Raw genomic sequence first — 23,921 nt, forward strand, 5'->3', positions numbered from 1 at the left:
AACTTGTTAATGTGACGTCACTGCTGATTGCGCTGCCGACTATCGATGCGCGCATGTTCGCTTGCGATGCGCCTGAAACCGAGAATTTCAAAGATGTCTCCTAAATTCCAGAAGCTATTAATTAGGAAAATATCTGGAATTTGTTTTTAATGGGTCCTTCAAACAGACAAAATTAAGCAAAGACAAATGCATTTTCTCTTTAGGGCCCCTTTAAGACCATAATTTGATTCTCCTGCTGAAACCTGTGTTTCGTGGGGCCTGGGAATATGTATTCAGGGAAAGTGTTTCAGCGAAAATTAGTAGGCTTACTAAGACTGCAGTGAACTGTAGAAAGCCTTGTTTATTGTTACGCATCGTAGGTTGCACCACAATACCACTCAGGAGAACTGTCCACACTCGCTCGGTTTTTGACCAGATTTGCACCTGCTTTAATTTTGCCGCAGCTAACAGTAATCGTTTCGTGAAAGTTTAGGTAGGTGCGGCAAACAGGGACACGTAAGACAATGTAACTTCGCCGTGCAGCTAAGGCCAGCATAGCACATGCAGTACAGACTACTGGTGCTTTCATGTTTCCATGTACTAGAAGCAGCAGTGCGCACTTTGCGCATTGTGCTTGTTGCAGCTGCAGAACGCAGTTCGGCGCTTTGGGGTTGTCTCACTTGACATTGACCAATTGGCACAAGCGACATTGTCTTACGTGACCCTGTTTATCGAGCATAGCCAATGTTTCACGAAACGATTCTGTCAACCGCAACAAAAATAATCCAGGTACAAATCCACTCAAAAAGAGGGCGAGTGTGGACAGCGTAGTTTTTTAGCTTCTGTTGATGAGACCTACCTTTCTTACTGCTATAAAAATATTATGTATTTAATTTAAACGTAATAAGCTCATTCTGCCAGTTTATAGGCCTGGCGTAACTTGTGTTGGATTTTGGCGGCCTCAGCAGCGGCCTCAGCTGCCCATAGTACGTGATAGGTTCTAGCGCGTGAAATGAACTGGTCGGCCACAAAGCCATTTTCTTTTTTCCTAATTACAGAGCTTACGTGAGTGAAGTTTGTGTTAAAAATCTGTTATTCTAACAAGGCATTGAAATAAATCAGAACTTGCATATTTCCTTCATGCCCCATTTTAAGTAGATACACTAATATAATTCATATGCATCATTTGGCTCAGTTTAGACAAAAAATGACCTTTTAAGGAATAAAGAACATTGGGTGGCCCCTACGGCTCATTTGAATACTGGGAAAAAAAGGCTACTGAATACTCTGGCTTCTCATTTAACTGTGTTGAGTGTGCTGATTGTGATGTGTACACATATCCGAAGCATCAACTACTTGCCATCAAAAAATGACCTTTTAGGGAATAAAGAACATTGGGTGGCCCCTACGGCTCATTTGAATACTGGGAAAGAAAGGCTACTGAATACTCTGGCTTCTCATTTAACTGCGTTGAGTGTGCTGATTGTGATGTGTACACATATCCGAAGCATCAACTACGTGCCATGTATAGAAAAAATTCCCCCGCATTTCCCCGAGGGGGAGAATGTGAAAGTGCGAATGCACGGTTGTCGGCCCGCTTGCGGCGCTTGCGCTCGGCCCCCGCAGCCCACCGCCTCGCCGCCTTCTCTTCCATCTCTTCCATTGGGTTTGTAGTATCACGTGTACACCACGCAGTTATCAAGCCGCTATAACGCCGCTGAGTCGCCAACGCACGCCGCTGACGACGTAGTTTGAACGCGTTAAAGATATAAGGCGCGTTACTGACAATATCAGCGTCGCGTCCATGGCTTATTCGGTAGAGCGTCGGGCTGCGGCCCGCAAAGTTCTCGGATCGAAACCTGGCGCCGGATGCTGTTTCTTCTTTAAAGAGCACTGCGGACGCCGCCGACGCCGGCGGTGGATGGTTTGGGGTCGCTTATAAAGTGCATTCGCACTTAAAATGAATAGTTAGCTTATTTTTCTGTCTTTCTCGCTTTTTTGTGTGCTTAGTTGTCTGCAGCCATTGAAGATAACGGGAATAACATTCGGTTCAAAGAAATGTATCACTGGAAGCTCTTTATTGTTTTTTGTGGTTGTCTTTGTTTTTCTCATGACATTGCTGTGGAGTAGAAAGGGGGCTGCGTCGTTGTCAACCTGTCTACTGCAGTGCAGCTTTTTCCCGTCACTCCCTTTTTGTCGATTTATGGAGAAGATAAAGTTGTAACAGATAAATTTGCTAGGTTTAAATTTAAATTTCTGCGGAGTGGCTAATTGCTCTTGTGTTTTCTCTTCTTCTTTTTTAGGTGACGCCATGAAACAAGACAGAGGGCTCAGTTTGTAAAAAGTAAATTGTATGTATTTGTGTTCACCCCAACACGTGCCAAAACTTTTAAGACAGTGTTACACGCTTTGCCTACGTGCATACATATGGGGAACGTGCGTGATCAAATATACTGGGCTCATATGTGGAACGCCTGTATTTTTTCGACACCTGGTCACTCAAGCCACTGCACAACCACGATTTATACATAGCAGTTACGTGATCCTTACCCGTGAACGGACACCTTACATTTGAGTAACGCAACCGTTGTTTGTACAGAACGGGTGATTTGCGTAAAATTTCAGGTAACAGATATTCTGTTAGCAGAAAACGGACACCTGAAATTTCAGCTTGCACGGAAGATCCGTAATAGTGTCAAGGAGTCCTTGTTACAGACTGCCCGTTTTCGAATCACGGAAAGTGGTGGGCAATACATTACGTCCTGGTTATTTCGTAAACCAGGGAAATTGTTTTTACAGTGTAGCTCGTCTTGCACGGCCATAAATGCCGATGTTCAACCCACATATTTATCTAATTCTGTCACCTTAAAACAGAAACACTTGTCAGGCGCTCATTTCTTAATCGCATACCATCTGTTGGGTCCACACTTCATGATTTAATGTCTTTAAATGGGTACGGCAAGGTGTCGCTCGACATTTTAGGGCGAAGTACCCGAGAGGATTGGGCTGTCGGCGTCTCCAGCCGTCCCGGTAAATCAAGTTGTTGAACGACGGCTGAAATATACGTGTATAATAAATAAAACCGGTTCAAAACAAACTAACTTGACCTGAACCTATGTAACACAGGGGAATACTCAGGATTTCATTGCATTATTAACAAATATTTCTCCATTTTCGTTTGGAAATTGGTTTCAAACACCAGCCTTTCTTACGTAACGCGTGCTTCTTAGAATGCTGCATCGTTTGATGCGATGTGAAATTACGGCCGTGTACAGAGAGAGAGGCAGTTGTCGGCGTTAGCTCAAGAAACCCTCTTTTCTGCGATGGACGCTTGACCATTCGAAGCGATTTTGCTGCTAGAAACACCGGCGCACACTGCATGCTTCGCGTTCCCTCCTCGCCCAGGGTTTTATGTTCGTGGAGATGGCCAGGGATTTTTTGGCTATCATTCAAAGCTGCCGACGACGCCGTGTTTTCCGCGCCATAGGCACCGTACGCCTCGAGTTAACTTATCAGATTGTTTGAGGCACCGAACCTACAGCGGCCCTAACGGGTGCGCCCTGAATTTTAGTGCTCCAGGTAGATTTCGGTCACGTCAGAATCGTTACGTGCTTGCAAATGTGACATAAACATCGGGTTTTGGATCCATCAGAAAATTCCCCAGCGGTGCCGGAGACCAAACTCGCATCTTTATGGTCAGCAGACAGCGGCTTGGTCCCTTGTTCTTTTCATGTATCTACACTTAAAATGCTTGCGGCCTTCAAGCGAAATGTCTAAAGTATTGAACGAATTTGCGCAGTGAAGAAACGTTTTGCCATTATACCACCTGAGCACTGGTCCCAATCAATGACAAAGTCCATATCCTGATCGATTGCAGACTGTAGGGATTGAGATATTCCTAAGACTCGCCTTGCCTTATGCTCTCCCGTGCCTCGGGGGGACATGAGTGCTCTATTACGACATATCTATTCCTTTAGGTAACCACAAAACGAGCAATAAACGTGGAAAATAGCGAAACTGAAAAAAAAATTCTCGTATTTACTGGCAAAATGATCGCACTTTTTTTTTGCAAAATGATGATGCAAATTTATTGGTGCGATTATTACGCAGGGCAAATTTTTCGCGGAAAAAGTTTTAGCGCAGAAAACGCAACTTGCAGGGCAGAATGTTTACAATACGTCTCATTAACATAATAAACATAACAACTAAAAACATAATAAAAACATCCATCGACCACCGAGTGACGCGAAATGCAGTGTTTTCATTACGCAACGCGCTGGAATTACGGAATTGCGAAACGCCCCAGAAGCAGTTTGCTGCGAGGTGAGGACAGGTCGACCAATAAGTGGCTGCTGCTGTCCCAGTGTGGGACATCACCACACGGCGGCCGATGCAGCAAGCCGAGTGCGTTTTTTTATGTCGTGTGAGTACATTATGTGCTTTTAGTGAGAGTTCATTCCACACCAATAATAAACTCATGCTTGCCGATATTGCTAATATCATCAAGTCCGCGGCAATGAAATAGCCATGTCCGCTTTGAAAGTGGAGGAAACTAAGGTAAGCACGACCATCGTCATCAAACTTCCACACATATGAGACATGGCTGCGGCAATTTCAAGTTGCGGTCATTACGCAGAAAATAAAAAAGCCGTATTTTGACGTCGAACTTCAGGGGTTCGATCATTACGCGAGTGCGATCATTATGGGAGTAAATACGGTATTACCCTGATTTTAGATAAATATCATTGGCCATTCCAACCTGTGCAGGTGGCTTATCAGCGAAGCTTTATTGGACCAGTCACAAGATGACGGTAGGACTTCACTTCCAACTTTTATGCATTTTTTTTGCCGCAACCTCGGCCTTGTCTCGACGCCGGCGGTTGCGCTCAGCGACGGGGTCGCGTTATTCTTCGCGCACCACCGCAATGGTGCGATGTTGACGTTTGCAAGTGGAGTCGCGCCACGGTTGTGCTACCCGGGGCTTCAAATCGGCCCAACAGAGATGGCTACCCGACCAGATTTAGGGGAAATCCCCAAGGTGGAGTAAGTTTCTGAAAAGGAAAGTTTGACATCCACCTAAATGCATCCTTACGGCTACAAAGCAAAGCTATACAGCTTTTTCGGAAACTTCGCAGTTGAAAAAAAATTCGTCCTGGTCCAGGATTGGAACCCGGGACCACCGCTTAACCGGAGCAGTTGCTCTGCCAACTGAGCTAACCAGGAGGCTAGTCGTTAGTAGCCCGAAAGCGAATTGATCAACAACTCGATGTGAAGGACAGGTGTTAATCGACCAGATTTAGGGGAAATCCCCAAGGTGGAGTAAGTTTCTGAAAAGGAAAGTTTGACATCCACCTAAATGCAGCCATACGGCTACAAAGGAAAGCTATCGCTTTCGTTTGTAGCCGTATGGCTGCATTTAGGTGGATGTCAAACTTTCCTTTTCATAGATGGCTACATTCGACGGCACGGTTACATTCGATGTCTTCTTGTTCACTTACTAGCGAATCGGCGGCATGATGGGGAGGGTCGCATTTCGGCAAAGGTCGTTGTTCATCGTAGCTACGGGGATCCGCACGAGAATGTTCGCTGTCCCTGTGTACCTCTAACTATGCCACAAGCACCTGGCCGTGCATAGTTTCGCCATGAGTGACCCCGATGTTCATTTTCCACTGGCACAGCTAGCTTGCGCCCCTCCCACTGCTGGCCGACACACCGACCGTTGGCGTTAGCCAATAGCAGCGGCTCGTCAAAGGTGGACGAGATATTACAGCCTAATGCCGCGTAACGAGGAAAGACCGTATGATACTGAAAACTCATCGTCCGCAATTTCTACATATCAAAGTAGCCATAGGAGTCATAAGGCTAACAAGTGTCGTGCCTGTTGTTGGTCCAGGTATTGTTTTGGTTGCACAACCGTGTTTATATCAGGCCTGTGAAAATCTAGCACTGATCTGCCGGCTCTGGAATGGGTGGTGTCGCCAGCGCTGGCCCGACACAGCAGGCGGATGTGGGATCGAAAAAGCGAGGAAAACCACACCGGGTAGCGCAATATTATGCAGTATGCTTTGGGGTTTTTGGATGTGAATATTTCAGTTTTGAATTGTCTTTTTGCCAAATTGAAAGAAAAACATTTTACTTTCTTGTTTTTCTCCTATCGAGGAGAAAAATAATTGCGGTTAGATTAGCATTCTTGACTTGTTTGCATCCTGTACCATTCTATAGCGGAAATATTGTCCTATCTATAGCGGTACTTTCCTTGCTCCACTTGTTATTAACAGCGGGTGGAGAGGCTAGCGTATGTATATTTGCTTATTATTACCTTTTTTAAATAACAGAAACTCTTACTCGCTGATTCCACTAAACTACTGTGATATTTATTGCAACCTCTTTGTCCAGCACTAAGCGGGCATGGCAGCTTGAGTAAGGCCCAAATTCTTTACCATTAAAATAACCACACGGTCCACTCCTAATCTCGAACTTTTCTATCCAGTAAGAAATGTGTACAACAGACCAATGAACTTTACCGTAACTATTTATCAGCGTGTTCTACCACCCGTTTACTTTAACAGGCGCTTTGACTGCGATGAAGTACGTAAGTGGACCCAGATTTGTCGCTCCAGTAACCGCATTTGGCCGCCAACCTGTACCTTAAAACATGTTCTTGATGCCCAAACAATTGTGCAACGAGCAAACTGCGCAAAAACACCGTAAAAGACCATAGCTAATCAAATTAACAAACGCCGGGAGCAGGGACTATAGGGAATATCATGGTACGGTGCTTTGGACTCTGAGCGAATCGAGGAAGACACTGTCACCTACTACCGAAGGGTCAGCAATCAAGCAACCAGGACAACCCCGAACAGTGCTCACTGCCACTCCAAGAAGATCGAGTTCTTGTGTACCGCGGCAGCATATTTTTTCACTACTAGCCAGAGGAAGCCTTCATTTAAACATTGCCTATTTGAAATTGTTTTTTTTCTAGTGGGTACAAACAAATCCGTCATGGCAGCTCCGGCACGAACTGTCTGCGGAATTCAAAGGTGTCTGCTGTTGGTGGAGTACGTAGACAGGGCTCTCGTGTCTATACGCCCATACGTACACCTCTACGGCAATTATTGTTTTCGGACGCACACCGAGGTTTATGTTTTGCGTGTACCATTTAGGAAAAATTTAAAACAAACGCACAAACTTCTGAATGAACGAGGTGTACAAATACAGTCTTAGTTATGCCTCAACGCAATCTGAGCCGTTACGATTACCGGGCTGCTGCGGCAAAAGTGCGGAGAGGCGAGCGAACAAGTGAGAAGCGAGATGTTCAATAGATCAGTTAACCCTGCCTTTATGAGGTAGACAAATGTGGGGTTCGGCTCACACAAAAGTGCAATGTTGCAACTCCAAAAAAGTGCTATTTTCTCTAGTGTGTTATTACAATTTTCTTGTGCTTTCCGGCTTTATTAAACAAACTTTTGTCGAATTTGTATGGGCAAGCACTTATTCTATTGCATGACCACTTGCTCGTATATTCCAATGGCACAGATGTTAGTTTACAGAACTGGGGGATCTGGTATTTCGAAACAAAATATTCAGCGATAACTTTTTGGTGGCTCAAGTAAGAGAACTTATGAAAGAACGGTTGCAGAGCTTTTCAACTCAACTTGAACCTAAACGTTGTACGATACTTTGGCGATGAGTTTCGAAATTCAGCTTTGCTCGCCATCAGTGGTTTGAGGGAAACATATGACTTTATCCGTCTAACGTAGGACTGGTGGAGTAACTCGGCTACCATTGTTTTTGTGATTAGCGCTACGTGCGGGTAGGTCTTTTTATCAGAGTGATGCCCATCGAAGGAAATAGGTTTATACGCTCTTTTTGCAGTACCTTTATGTGCTGACAAACGTCTTTGTGTTTTTGTATGACAGGTGATTGGGCTGCGACAAAATGAGCCATTTGCGAGTATTCTAACAGCTCTGATGAAGCAACAGGAATCAAATAGTTTCTCTCTGCTCCGCAATAACTCCGGCAATTTTAGGTAAACCTCAATTGTCTGTTACAAACAATGACTAATGTTTTTTTTTCAGTTTTCTTTCTACTGTCTTGATTTCAACATAACCATTAGGCTTCACATTCAAAACAAAAAGGAACTATACAAAAACTGAATTTTTGTACTCATTTCTCGACAGGCGCCTGCCGTAATTAAACGGTTTCGTTAATAAAAAATCTTATGTGTTTGTTATTTGCAGAATTCAATATAAATACGAATACGCAAATGCCGCATATATGAAGCCCGAAAATTCAATGGGTAAGGAAAAAAAGTACGCCCACCTCCCCTCGCGGGAACCCTGGTGTGATGCAACGCATCTCATGGGGGTTCCATTGGCGTTTTCCATTGTATTGATTACGCTTATAGCAGGGATTCTCACGCGAAGGGGAGGTGGGCGTAATTTTCCATTTTCAGCATGCAATGCACATGCAGTACACGTATGCTCAGGTACGGTCTTTATTGCAGACGACAATGAGTGGCTTGTGGTCCGTAAATTGCACAGTTAGGGGCTCGATGATTGCATCAAGCAATCGTCGAGCACTGCGAGAGAGTGCAAACGTAACGCGCAAGACCGTCGACTGAGACCGTCGGAGCGCGGCATGCCGCTTTATATTCACAGCGCTCGAAGGAGATGAGAGCGCGGAGAGAGACAGTACTGCACATGCGCAGCGCCGCCCACCGGCGCCTAGTAACGGAGTCAGAGCGCCCTGCGCCAACCCGCAGCTGTTTGGGAGAGAGTGTTTGCTATCACACAGAGGAGAGGAAAAGAGGCGCAGCTGTGCGGACAACGCCGGAGAGACGCAGGAAGGAAAGAGGGGAGAGCATTAGATGGGTTGCATCTTAAAACGTGCTGTTCACTAAATAATGCATATCATTTTGAGGGCACTGGCTGTTCTTTCTGATAATTTCTTGCATACAGTTGTGTTCGCAGGAATTCTTCAAGATGTTATATTTGATAAGGACCTGCCAATGTAAGTAATGTATTCCGGAATATAAGTGTTCATTTAACGTGGAGATATTGCTTTATTTCCTATAAATTCTTATCATTATGCTGACAGACCGACTGACTAGTACAATGAATACCGCCTATATTGCTGAAAATAGCCAGTCTTTTTGTTTTGTATTTGACAAAAGACACTTAATTCTAGCTACTAAGCATACCGCGTGAAGTGTTTAATGAAAAATAATTTGTGTCCTGCTTGCTTCGCAACAAGTGTTTCTGAAAGGTTTCAGCAAAAATGCCTCTGAGCATATATCTGCAACCTTTAGGGATGGGCAAAATTTTAGAACATTTTAATGAAAGGCACGAAGTAAAGAGGAACGCTACCACATTAGCTGTAGTAGCGCCTTGCGGGAAGGGGCTTTTTTGTTTCGGCAAACATTGTCCTTGCGTATGTGCATTTGGAAGGATAAGCGCAACTGCTATACATTTTTTCTACAGAGCAACAAGCACCCGGATTTATCTAAAAACTACTTCCATATGCGTATTAGGTAAACTGACCCGAATGACCGCACACAAACTTCGCACAAGTTAGGCATTTAAGGGAAGGAATTCTCATGGTGCCAGTGAAACGATCGTATTAGTTTAGTGCGGAGATTTCTTGTGTTTGTCAATCTTCTAAATTGTCAAAAATATGCTGCATCTCAACATGTATACTTTTTATGGTCGTTTATTTTGCAATAGGGGTTGAAATCTATGAACAAGCCAAAAAAAAATGAGCCGGTCCTGGACGTCAAAACAGCTGGTAGTAGAATTCCCAGCAAGAACTTGTTATACCTTATTGGCAAAGTACTAAATACCGACAGGTCACAATCCTCAGCGGGGAAGGGGTCCAGGGTGGATTGGAAGCAGACAACAAGGGCATATATCAACTTTTCAGGTCGTGTATAGATACCTCTTACGCGGTTCTATTGGCACAAAAGCATCCAAGCGATTAAAAAGGTGATGATGGGCATTTATTGCTACAAAGTGTAACTTCAAAGAATGTTTGAACGCTTATTTTTTCTACCGTCATGCAATGTGTTTTTATTCACTTTTCTGCATTATTTTTATGAGCAAGGTCTTCGAAAAAGAAAGTGTCCAAATGTTATCACCGCCTAATTATATAAGAAAATGGAGCATCTCGAAATGCCGGAAGCTGCATTTCCTGTGTTACTTCGTGTCTGTGTCTGCACTTCAGCCGCTTTGAATTCCAGTGAAGTTCGGCGCGTTTTATTCCGCTTGTTAACATCTTGGCGCTACTCTTTCTCTCAAATACTTGTGTATGTATTACTGGCATCGGAAGAGAACTTCGAATTTTAACCATTTTGTTTTTGCTTAGGTTGATAAACCTTGGTGCCCTAGGGTTCATTATGGCCCATGAAATAAGTCATGGCTTTGATGATGGAGGCAAGTACTATATAGTATTTGTACTTGTAACACCTCCTTCATTGGTACAGGGCGCCAAACACCGGTTGTGGTGGATCAAGGGAAGTAGGTAGGGCGAGGGAATTCAGTGTCTTTACCGAGATCTGGCAGCTTTGCAGGGACCAGAGTCGTCACCAGCTACACTGCCTGTGCTAGGCCACTTTTGGTGGTAAATAGCCCTATCATGTGTAGTAGAGGTTTTCCCATAGTATGATATTGTAGCGTGGAAGCAGAACAGGTGAGACGAACCATGAAGAATGTGAACAGTCTATTTAGATAATTTACATGGCAGCTGCCAGAGAGCCAGCGGAGGGTCCGCAAGCACCTTCTTGGTAAAGTTTTTTACGTTCGAGTGCATTAACCACAATTCGCACCATGTTCTAATGAGGTGTAGGTCTGACTGAAGGATTGCACAATCGGAAGGATCAAGTATAGGGTGGTAAAGAACGAAATCATTAGGAAACAGTCAGATATTGGACTGAAGGTTAGTAGGGAGGTTATTGTGATTTTCAATGGACACATTGTGGAGAGGGAAAAAGAAAATACGTTTATCTATCCCCCTATTTCTTAGTTACGCGTAGGGAGTAAACAAAATACATCGGCATTTTACGTCGGTCTCATATGTCATGTGACCACGAAAGACAGTTCGGCAATTCTCGAGCTACTGGCTATTCTGCCCCACACCAGCGTTCCTCGCGAACAGGGTTCAGGAATATTAAAGGTGTCTCCCAGAGTGGTCCCGTGCCTTCTCAGGTTTCTCGTCGTCAGTGGATGGGGCCGTCGAAGAGAGCGAGGGCAGGGATGGCACGACTGCTGCGGCTAGATCGTCGCCTGCACACGGCTGCTCTACTGTGTGCGGCACCTGCTACGGCACAGCGCAGCCGCTGTCTGCTCCCAGCTCAGCTCGCGAGGACCGCGTCCCAGGAACGACACCGCAGATGAGCACGCCGGTAGTGGCGGCCAAGGCCCCGCACTCAGTAACTTCACCCTGGCAGGAGCCGCTTGACAGGCTGCCCCTTGGTCCTGGGACAGGCCCAAGGGGCGGCCAGCAGGAAGGACAGCAGGAGCTCTTCCTCTGGAACCACGCCCAACCCGTGACTTCGTGGCACGAGACCCTTCGCACGTTCCACTCGTAGCCCTTCCCGGCTTCGTTCTCTTTTCTCCTTGATTTTTGCCCAAATGCCGTGCCACCTGTCCACAGCCCGCCGTCTTCTCCGGTTTTCACTGGTAGCTCGAGTTCATTCACGACCCATGTCACAGTGTAATATTAAAAAAAAACAATACACGCGCAAAAGAACTTGTCTTCTTAGCTCACAGTCATTATTGTAGATCAAGAATCGCAGGGCGCCCAGAACAGTACACTGCGGAACTCCAGAGAGAACGTGGGACATATCTGAAGCGGTGTTCTTAGTTTAAACCAAGTGCTGGTGGTTAATCAAAAAGTCACGGTTCCAATAAAAATCTGAAGGTTTTAATTTAGGTGGGATAGTTTGAAAAGTAGGCGTTTGTGTGGAACTTTATCAAAAGATTCAAAGCCTAGGAAAAGGGCATTTATCGGTGTGTTAGTATCCATGATATAGCTGATATCGTTCAAAAAAGCGCGGGTTGAATGTCACAGAAAAGCCTTTTCTGGAAGCCGTGTTAGTGATAGGGTCAAAAACTTGTTGGCAGTTAGAAATATTACAATGTGGCAGCAAATTATATGTTCCATGATATCGGAGAGACACAAGTCAAGGAAATGGGAAGGTAGATTGTGTTTGAATTTGAGGTACCTTTTTTCGCCACTGAGATAACTCTACCCAGCTTCCAGCAGGGCGGCGCCATTACACAGTACAGGGATTGCTGAAAAATGTGAGCCAAACTGATACTTGAGATATGTTTTGTGTTTTGGAGTATTGTTGAATTGATTCCGCCAATGACAGAGGAAGGTGAAAGTGACAATGATTCTATAACTTCCAAATTTTATTGGTATCGAAACCTAACGGTGGCATGATGTCGGGGGAGAAGAATGGGGTGTCGGGAAACTTACCGACAGGTTCTCTGGTAAAGACGGAGCAGAATGTTTTGTTTAGAATTTCGGTGACATCATTAGCTGGTGCAGAGTAGTTATGTTCGTCTGTTAGCAATAGCGAACTGGGGGGGTTTGGGTAATAGTCTCCCAGAGTACTTTTCCATAATTGCGTAACATTTCGCCGTGAAATATCGCCGTGAACATCTTGTCTACCACAGGATATTTGGCCCAAACGTGTGGGCTGTAAGGCTGTTTAGCAGACCGGAATAGTGTTATCTTTTTATTGCCGAAACGTGTAGGGACGAGTTGAACCAGGGGGAGGACGATTTTTCTGTGACGGTAATGGTGGGGACGTGTTTGTGGGTTAACTCCTGCACTTTATTTATAAAAAGAAGTCCAGCCTCATTTAAGAGAGCGCAGCGATAAATCAACGACGAAACACTCGCAGAATGTTGTTTACTGCTCATTCAATGCCTAGTAGTAGCCTTTATCGTAGAGCGTGATGTCTTTTTTTATTTTTTGCTGACGAAGGAACCTAAGATAAATTGTAGAGTGGATTTCTGCGTGATCATTTTGGGCAGATAAGTGTATAATGTGCGGTGTGCTATAGGATTGCAAAGTTGGAAGGAGGTCCAGCATGTTGGAAGAATTGCTAGATTCTCGAGTTGGCGCAGCAACAAGTTGTGGTACGCCAAACGTTAAACACGTGTCGACAAAATCGCTTTCTATGTTGCATTTTGATGTTGTTAGGGCGAGGTCAGATTATGCTATCGCTGGAAAATTGAAGTCGCGAGTATGAGTAAGTGCACACTGGGTGTTGATATCGATAATAGGTTTCAGGCGCTGTTGAATTTCTGGACGAATGAAGGATGAGTGTAGGGTTTCCGTCACAAGCACCAATAATTAAGGGCCGGGAAGAACTGTTGCCTTTTATACATAATAGCTCAAGAGTGGAGGGGACATTAACACCATTTCACTAAAGTCATTGGTGAGCTGCTATAAAAACACCGCCCTTTCTTTGGTCTCGCAGTCAAGTCGATAGAAATTGTGATGTGGAAAGCAAGACACAAGTTCTTTATGGAAAACTATGAAAGTTGTAGTTAGTACGATCACGTCTGATTTTGTGGTATCGTGGAGGGAACGAATATCGTCGTGCTTAGACAGGAGGCTCCGGAATTAAGTGTATATTGGCGATAAAGATTTACCGATGGAATTAGCTTGGGAAGACCTGGAAACTGCTGGCTATTGTAGTCGAGGAGCTACTTTTTGTGCGTGGCGATCGAAGACGTAAGTGCTTTTCTCCATTAAAAGTTTGTCATGGCTAATGTTCTAGGGTTCGGGCTTTGACTTGCCATATTTCATCAAGCGTTTTTGCACAAAGCCGGTGTTAGGTGAGCAGTCCTGGCCAATGCTCTGCCTCAATGTTTTTGCGCTCTAGGGAACGTTCTCCTTAACTTTGTAGCGTGCGAAACGCACAAAAATAGGGCGTTTTTGGTGATTAGAACTGACCTATTCCCTGTCCTCACTCTACACTTCTTGGATCGAGGGATGCTTGAAGCGCTTCATTATATGGCTCCAGTGTGAATTGCTGTGATTGTAACCACTTTTTCTTGTCATTGTCGTCGAAGCCAAGAAACAGGGTGTTAGAAAGGCTGGAGCGGTATTCACAACTGTGAAATCTGTCCGTTGGTGTAATTATCACCTTGGCATTGCACGCGGCCAGTGTGTGAATGCCATAAACCTGTGTTTTAAGTGAAGCAAGAGTTGAGCAGCCGTTCTGTATTTTTGTTAACCTAGAGATGATGTTGTCGAAAGTGTTTTTCATGTTGGGAGAGCGCATTGCGAATGGATTTGGTATCGTTCGCTATTGTTTCTTGAGAAGAGCGTATGGCCAATAGAGTAGAAAATATTTCACAAGAATATTCTGTCGAGAACGAGTGTGTTGTAGGCTCTGAGTTTTCCTCCGCATCGCAACACAACAGTAGTAATTCCAAGGTTTCAACAGAACAACAATATGCCATCTCAAAAACACAGCATGGTCTCGGCAGCACTGGCAAGGTGGAATAAGAAGTACGCTTAGCAAATAATAAGCAGCAATTTTTACTCGCGCAAAGAACAGACGTTGCAAATGACGAGTAGAGGATCTAGGGCTTTGATGGTTTTCTTCCGGGGAAAATCATTCAACGAATACACTGGAAGAGGTTTAAATCTCGCATGGAAGATCTCTGCTGCGAAGGGCTCTCCTCGACTTTTGAAAGTGCCGTAACAAGCACTGCGCGAGATTCCATGCGTATTTTCTGGGTACATCCCAAGCTTACAGAATTTGACGAAGTGCTAGAATATCTCAGAGCTATTCTTCGTCGTGCAGAACGAAGATGCAGGCGCACTAAGTCTATTCATGACCTTCGGGAGGCCCGACGTACATAGAAAAAAATTCAACGTCGCATCGTACAAGTACAAGCACAGCGGTGGAAATCGTTCTGCGAGAAACTTCATCCCCGGAAACCTCTATCTCACATCTGGAACACTGTCAGGGGCCTTCGAACAACAACACAGCAAGGGCGGCCTTTCAGTGCTTTGGCGCTTCATCAGAAACGCCTAGAGGTCAACCTAGCGGAGGACTTTTGCTTAAGAATCGCCAGTGGTTCAGCTTAGACCAGCCACGCGGACATACGCGTCATCCCGTATCACACGACTCCTGCATGGACCTCCCATTTTCAATATAAGAGCTCGATGCGGCCTCACATCTGTGCCGAAGTAGACCTTCACCAGGACCAGAAGGAGTGACGTACGCCGCCTTGCATCACCTCGGCCAAGAAGCCCGTCACACTCTTTTGTATCGGCTGAAACAGTCATGGCAAGATGGTTTGGTCTCTGAGGATTGGAAGGGTAACCACCTGGTCCCAGTTCTTAAAGCAGGCAAGTCTGCCCTTGACCCGGCATCATATCGTCCTGTATCCCTTGCAAGCTGCACTAGAAAATTAATGGAAAGGATGGTTTTAGGTCATTTGGGATGGTACCTTGAGCACTGTAAAATTTACCCCCATGCTATTGCTGCATTCCCACGCGGACGTTCATCCATCGATAACGTAATCGACCTTGTCACATCGGTACAGCACAACAAATCACTCAAACGTTTTTCAGCCGCTTTGTTTCAGGACATAAAAGGAGCGTACGATAACGTACTACATGACGCCATTCTGGGCGGCCTACAATATGCAGGAGTGGGTGGACGGACATTTAGATGGATTCAAAGCTTTCTATCAGGAAGATATTTTTTCGTTGAGACTTCAGATGGCCCAACATCACAGCACTGTTTCTCGTGGAGACCCACAAGGAAGTGTACTTAGCCCTACATTGTTTAACCTCACGTTGATAGGACTTACTACCGCATTACCAACCAACTTCCACCTCTCCATCCATGCTGATGACATCTGCATTTGGGCTTCAGGAGTTTCACGCCCTCAGATTTGGGGCCCGAATTCAGAAAGCCGCACCATAACAAGTTTGTTCCTGCGTCTAAAAGGCCTGGAAATATCTCCGGAGGAACGTGCACTGGTTGCTTTCACCCGCGAAGAAATGTCGCAGTATAAGATTTCTTTAAATGGACAACATATTCCTTACGTCAAGAGTCACCGTTTTCTGGGAGTTATCGTGGACCGGGATCTATCATGGACTCCTCAAGTTTCATACCTGAAAAAAGGGTAACTGCAGTGGTTCAGCTATTCAAGTTTCTGGCCGGAAAGACGTGGGGTGTCTGCGTGCACTCAATGTTACGCCTATACGATGCCCTGTTTCTCGGTGTTTTGTGTTAGAGCCTGCGTGTGTTAACCAACACATGTAAAACCAAGCTACAGGCATTTCAGGCCATACAGGCCCAGGGTCTTCGTACATGTCTCGGTCTCCCGCGTTGCGCCTCAACTGTGGCCACAATTTGCGTCGCAAGGGATCACGCGATCACAACCCACATTACAGTGGAGACACTGAGGGCACACATTAGCCAACTCACCCGGTTGCCCCATCACTGCCTTCAACACGACCGCAGGCATCTCTTTGTAAGGTGGTTGCCGCTCACAGTGGGAGCTCGTCATCGCACTATGCACCTCCGTCTTAGCCCTCGTCGCAACTTTGGTGCCTGTCACAGCCACGACTGCATTTAAACATCCCGGGAATATAAAAGGAAGCGGACCTTTAACCTAGCGGTCTTCAACACCTCTCCCTAGTATTTCTACATGAGGCATACAGATACCGGGTCTATGTCTACATGGATGGGTCGGTCACCACGTCCATTTCTGCCGGCGCTGTTATGATACCACAAAAGTCGACCGAAATTCATTTTAAGCTTTCAAACTCTACGAAATCAACCGCTTCTGAATTGGCAGCTATTCGGGAGGCCCTTCTATTCATCCAGCGGGAATAGCCACAAAAATGGGTTGTGCTATGCCACCCGAGGTCCGCTCTTCAGTGCATACAGTCTGCCCTCAACCGCGGCCATTACGAACGAGTTGTGGCTGAAATCCGGGGACTATATGACACATTAGTCAGGCATAGACATGATATTGTTTTCCAGTGGCTCCCAAGCCACTGCGGCATTACTGGGAACGAACAGGCGGATAGAGCAGCTCATGGCGCCCACACAAGTACAAGATTGGCCCGCATCCCTCTATCACGCACTGATGCAGAAAGGTCGCTGCGGTTCATTGCCCGGGAAGTCACTCTCACTAGATGGAATACACCTGAGTTCTCAAACCCTCGTGTTTACTCGCTCGACCCAGATTTGCAGCGCCACCTACCACATAACGGGCCACGCTCGGACGTCACCTTACTTTGTCGCCTGTGGCTAGGTGTTGCCTCCACCGGTGCTTACTCTACACCATTTTAATGGCCAAGAGCCCTGCTAGTGATGCTTGCGCCACCGACGAGACGATCGAACACCTTCTGTGCCATTGTGGCTGCTTCATAACGCCGAGGCAACATATCTCCACCACACTTCGCCGACTCGACGACCACCCCTTTACAGCGCAATCAATTTTGCGTCATAGGCGTTGTCCGTCACAGGCCGAAAAGGCCATAAAAGCGTTACTGCTCTTTTTGAAGGACACAGGCCTGTCTGAACGATTGTAGGGGCATTACTACGGTGCAGTGCCCTTAGTTCGCCAAGTTTTTCAGTGGACCGTATTAGTTTTGTGCATATTCTGGTTGTGTGCATTGTTTGTACCACCTTTCTGGTTGCCTGGTCACGCCTTGTGTTTTTTCTACTTTTCTTTCTCTCATTTTCTCCTTTAATAAGTACCGCTGTCATTTCTTTCCCTTTCATTTGCCGTATCACCTCCCCCCGGAGTAGGGTAGCCAACCGGACAGTATTCTGGTTAACCTCCCTGCCTTACCTGTACTCTTTCTTTCTTGCAAATGACGGTTGGCCATTGCTGGCATGCTGCCGAGCCCACTAAGGATGGTGTGGATAGCGCAGAGCCGTTTATCGGGGCGATATGACGTGGGGGCTGAATCTGTGGCACGTGACCAACAGAGAAACCGGGGGGGTGAAGTGATGATCCTCTGGGGGCGCCGATGGCCACAGGCCAGATTAACGATACAGCATAACCGAAACGTCCTGCGTCCGGGTGGCTGCATTGACCGCGGTCAGTTGTATTGAAAGCCAAGGGCTCGTATCAGCAGCATGAAACTGCTCGTAGCGAATTTCGAGTGGTGAGGCCAGGAACAGGATCTTCGCAAAAAACATGTGGTGCAAATGATGTTTGGCCAGGCCCGCCACTTTGATAAGGGAACCCCAAGCCATTACCCAAGCAAGATCAGGTTGTCTACCACAGAATGCTCGCCACGTGGTTTGAAGAAGAGCTGACGAACGGCCGATAAACATTTGTGCTCCGGCCACGACGATTGCACATAGAATTTGCTTTGTTGCAGTGTACTATGTTTACACTTGGTCTGCTCAAACTGTTCTCTGGTAATGCAAGAAGGGATTTCGAGAACTGACGCCACCACTTCTAACAGCGTTTCTTCTTCCTGCAAAGCCGACGCGAGCAAGCGTGATAGTGCGTCCGCCAGTTGATCTTGCGACCCTTTCCGGTGCTTGACAGTAGTTGTAACGTATCAGGCGTTCTGCCCATCGCGCTACCCGCGAGGGGCGCCCTCCTGTCCATTCATTTGAAAGCAACGCCGCCAAGGCTAGTTTATCAGTGGGCAACGTGAAATGGCGTCCCCACAGGCACAGATGCAACCGCTCCCACGCTCGAACATAGGCAAGCGCCTTCCGTTCTCCTACCGAATATTTGATCTCAGCTGGCGAAAGAACTCGAGACCCGAAAGCCACAGTGTCCAGTTAGTCAACGTCGACATCTGTAGGACCGCTCCAAAGACGCACTTTGAGGCGTAAGGGGACACTAAAGCTGCTAGATATGCCTCGAAAATTCTTGGTATATTCCTAGATGCCAGCAGGTCTTTGGCCTATGTGAAACTACAGGACTTCCCACTCAATATAATTCAAACGCCAGTGAATATAATCTCTGCGCAGGTGAATATAATCCAGGGGCCAACCAAAATAATCCAGGCACCAACCAATATATTCCAGTACCCACGCAGTGCACAACACATGAAACTGCTTTGTAATTTAGTTGCAAACCACTCCCATCCATGCGCCGTGTATTTTCATCCAAGTTAGATGAACTAGGTTACGTGACCAGTTTACCCAGACGACCTAAGAACTGCACCATAAAACATTCACGTGACTATCCAGCACACTGGCCTAATTACTATATGAATACGAGGATGGTGTCATGGGTAGGAATTATCGCCTTTAAATTGCTCGCTTTCTCGAAACTTTAGGGGGAAACTGCCACAATGCCTAACTCAGGAAACCCAATGCGGGCACGAACGTAGGACGGAGATGTGGCGCTGCTGGCGCCGTTAAACAGCGCCACCCGCGGAAGCAACTGACAAAAATGGTCGGGATATGCCCTGGGGTGTAGGTGTGGAGAACACGTGTTTCCGTTTGTTTAAAGGGGCAACCTCTCGTTACCGTGATGATGTTAGTCATACGAAACTCACTTTTTTTGTCAGAAATTAGGTATGGGCGACACGCGTTCGGTTTAATTAATTACCTAATATAGGTACTTAATTTGATTGATTGATTGTAGTGTTTAACGCGCCGATGCAACGCAGGCGATGATGCGCGCCGTAGTGGAGGGCTCTAGATTAATTTTGACAACCTGGGGCTCTTTAACGTGCGCCGAAATCTCGTACACACGGGCGTTTTTGCTATTCGGCTCCATCTCAAAAGCGGGCGCTGGGGCTTGGAATCGAACCCGCCACCTCGTGCTCAGCAGCGCAACGCCTTAGCCACTGAGTATAGGTACTTAATTGATGATTCGTTAGTCATTTATTGGGATAAAAGTCAAATTGATGTAACCAGGCCTTGTGAGGTACCAAATTAATGGTCTCGATAAATGGGAATCACATGGGAGAAATAAAAATTGCTTCCTGCTTACAGTCATGGGATAGTAACGTGAGTCATAGATCGGGTTAAATGTCAGAGTAATGCCACAAGGGCCTGTGAGATATCAAATTAAACGTCTCGATAAGGGGTATAATGTGGGACAATTAAAAAATAGCTTCGTGGTCGTAGTCATGAGAGAGTCACGTGAGCCCTAGATTGGGTTAAAAGTAAAAGTGATGGCATTAGGGCTTGTGAGGTATCAAATTAAAGGTCTCGATGAGGGGAGTCACGTGGGACAAATTAAAAATTGCTTCCTGGTTATAGTCAGGAGATGATCACGTGAGTCATAGATTACGTAAAAGTCAATGTGAGGCCACTAGGGCTTGTGGGGTATCAAAATAAAGGTCTCGATGGGGGGAATCACATGCCACAAATTAGAAATTGCTTCCTGGTTGTAGTCATGAGGTAGTTACGTGAGTCATAAATTGGTTTAAATTTCAATATGACGCCGCTGGGGCTTCTGAGGTATGAAATAAAGGTCTCGATGAGGGGAATCGCGCCGGACAAATTATAAATTGATTCCTCGTTATCGCCATGAGATGGTCACGTGAGTCATAGATTATGTTAAAAGTCAATGTGATGCCACTAGGGCTTGTGACGTATCCAAAAAAGGTTTCGATGAGGGTAATCACGTGGGACAATTTAAAAATTGCCTCCTGGTTATATTCATGAGATGGTCACGTGAGTCACAAATTAGGTTTAAGTCAAAGGGATGCCACTAGGGCTTTTTAGGTATTCAATTGAAGATAGCGATGAGGGGAAAGACTTAGAACACATTAAAAATTACTTTCTGGTTATGGTCATAAGATAGTTACGTGAGTCATAAATTGGGTTAATGTAAAAATGATGCCGCTAGGGCTAGTGAGGTATTGCTAAAAACAATCGGCGCTAAAACAGGGACGAAGAAGAAACACGTAACACACAACACGGTGCCTTCGTCCCTGTTTTAGCGCCGATTAATTTTTATAAGTATGTACCAACTCAGCCACATCAATCTTTTGTTAGTGAGGTATAAAATTAAATGTCTCGATGAGCGAATTACGTGGGACAAAGTAAATATTGCTTCCTGTTTAGAGGCATCAGATAGTCTTGTGAGTTATAGATTGGGTTAAAAGTCAAATTGCTGCCTTAGAGCTTGTTATCGCCCGCCCGAATGTAAAAGGAAAGTTACATATGCAAGAAAGAGGCTGAGGGTGTGTTGAAAAATTGTAATTGGATTTGTGATGATGTCGCGTGACACCTACGGATGAATTATAAGTCACGTGACTCACTACGACGTTTATTTTTCACGAGTAAAATATCATAGTCATCAAATAATCGCCATTCACTTGCTTGTTTGCGGTATGTGCAAGAAAATTTGTCTTTGCGAACATTATTCGCAAAGATGTCGCATGATTTAGTCATGTGACTCACCATGAGGTTAATTACATCACGAGTATTGGCATCATGGGCATGAAAAGAACACTGTTGAATTGCTTGTTTACGTGATGCGCAAAAACTTCTTGTCACAGTCAACGTGTCTTCTTTTGATAGCGAATGACTCCTATAAATGACGAATTGGTCACGTGACTTACTATGAGGTTTATTACACGACGAGTATTGCGTCATGGGTGTCAAATAAACGCTGTGTAATTCCTTGTATTCCCGATGTGTACGAGAATCTTGACACAGTAGGGAGTTTTAGAATAGGGGGCCCCAACGCTCTGGTGCCCCCAAGCGTCTTAGGGCGTCGTACTGCGCATGCGCAGAATCCAATCTGTCTTTGGGGTTTTGGGTCTGCGTCAATATATGGCCGCGAACCATACATTGGGTTTGTTTATTTGTGTTTTGCTTTTACCGCCCGACTGCGCCGGTCTGTGTTATCTCTGCGACAAGGGAAGCGCGTGTTCCATTCTTTCTTTCTGTGCCGCATGTGTTATCTGTTGTGATACGGAGAGCATTCCGATCTAACGTGAACACCCTAGAATAATCTTCTTGGATCTACTATGTTCTCGATGTGGATCGACGTTTCGAGAACCATGCGCGCCGAAAGATAAAAGCCTGCAGTACGGACGCCGGGGCATTCGATTCTGCGGCGCTCGCCGACGCACGTACGTCACTTTGTTGACCGCTGCTTCGCCGCCTCTGTATTCTTTTCAGTTGTTAGGGGAGCACAAGTTCGCTCCAATAAACTTGTTTATTTTCCAAACAACGGCGTCGTCCTTGGCTTCGTGACATCTGGTGGAGGTGCTGGGTATGAAGGGTGCGTACCACGCAGCCCCAAGTCGCTTCCCTCACCGACGTGATTAGAGAAGAAGTGCAAGAAGCGTTGGGACCTTCTACGCCATCCGAGGTACCCCGAGAGCCACAAGCTATGACATACTCCGTGGCTGTTCGTCGACCCCGCACTGCACCAACACGCTTCAAGAGGCCCCGCCGTACCGCCGCCCACTGTCACCCGCCCGGCCCCCGGTAGCGCGAAACCAGACATCGAGGAAGACGGACGTATGGCGAACTCCCGATAACCGTCCTCTGTGCTACCACTGCGGAGAGGCCGACCACATCTACCGTCGCTGCCCATACAAGAGACTCGGACTGCGTGGTTTCTCCGTCGACGCACCACGCCCCCGACCCGGCCAGCGCCCTACTGAGATCGACGAATACCTGTCCAACACGAACCGAGGACCTGCCCGCTTCAACCGCTCGCCGTCGCCCTACCGGTACCAGTCGCCAAACCGCCATAACACCGCTGACTTCTCACGTGGAAGGTCCCCCAGCCCACGCGGGGGAAACTAAAAGAAGCAACTTCTGGAGGTGAAGTTGCAGAACGGCGAAAAAACGAAAACCCTCCAACGACGCATGGCCGCACCGAACACCGTACCTGCAGCCCAACGACTCGATCTAACCCGGACGTGACTCCCGAACCCGACGACGACACGACGCGACGCTTACCGAAAGGGCAGAGCCTGCCGCTGAGAAGATGACGAGAATGACGACGCATGGTGCCCGACCGTCAACACGCACAAGCCGAGATACAACGCCCCGACGCACCAGAAAGTCCAGGAAAGCGGCGTCCGACGTCCAGTTGTCCATCGACGGCTTTGACGTAGTCGCCCTCATCGACACGGGAGCCGACTACTCGGTAATGAGCGGCTCATTCGCGTCGAAGCTGAAGAAAGTTACGACAACATGGGAAGGTCCGCATATACGCACAGCAGGAGGCCATCTCGTAACGCCAAGTGGAACGTGCACATCACGCGTCACCATAGGCGGCACCACGTACCCTGCTGAGTTCGTTATTTTGCCTAACTGCTCCCGCGACGTAATTCTCGGAATGGACTTTTTGACGGACAACGGCGCAATAATTGATCTGCAGACCAAGTCGATAACTTTTTCCTCCGATTACTCCACGACGCCGCAGCCGAACCACGACCACCGTGCTGCTGTCAGGATCGCCGACGATCACGTCACCCTGCCACCCCGCGCAAGCTTGATGATCGCCGTCTACTGTGAGGATGCTGCTTCTGACATCAACGCTATCGTAGAGAGTGATCGAAGGTTGCTTCTCGACCGCGGTGTCTCCGTCGCAAGAGGGATTGCGCACTTTAAGCAACGCCAATCCCACGTTTTGGTCACTAATTTCACCGAAGAGTTTCAGCATTTAAACAAGGGAGCTGCAATTGGGTTCCTCGAAAAAACGCAAGAAGCAAGTGACGTGATCGCGGTCGCCGACTTTGAACGCACACCCGAGGACACCTTCAAGCTTCCGCAGACCTTCGACGTGAATCTGGGGCTACCGCAAGAACAACGGAAAAAATTATTGGCTTTGCTGCGTCCCTATAGCGAATGTTTTTCGTCGAGCGCAAAACTACGTCAGACCCCTCTAGCGAAGCACCGAATAATAATCGAAGACGGAGCCCGACCTACCCCACAGTCACCGTACCGCGTCTCTTCACACGAACGGGAAGCCATCCGGACTCAAGTCGACGAC

Source organism: Haemaphysalis longicornis, unplaced genomic scaffold, assembly GCF_048455015.1.
Source record: "Haemaphysalis longicornis isolate Haplotype H1 unplaced genomic scaffold, Haemaphysalis longicornis Haplotype H1 scaffold_13, whole genome shotgun sequence".
Classification (NCBI taxonomy): Eukaryota; Metazoa; Arthropoda; class Arachnida; order Ixodida; family Ixodidae; genus Haemaphysalis; species Haemaphysalis longicornis.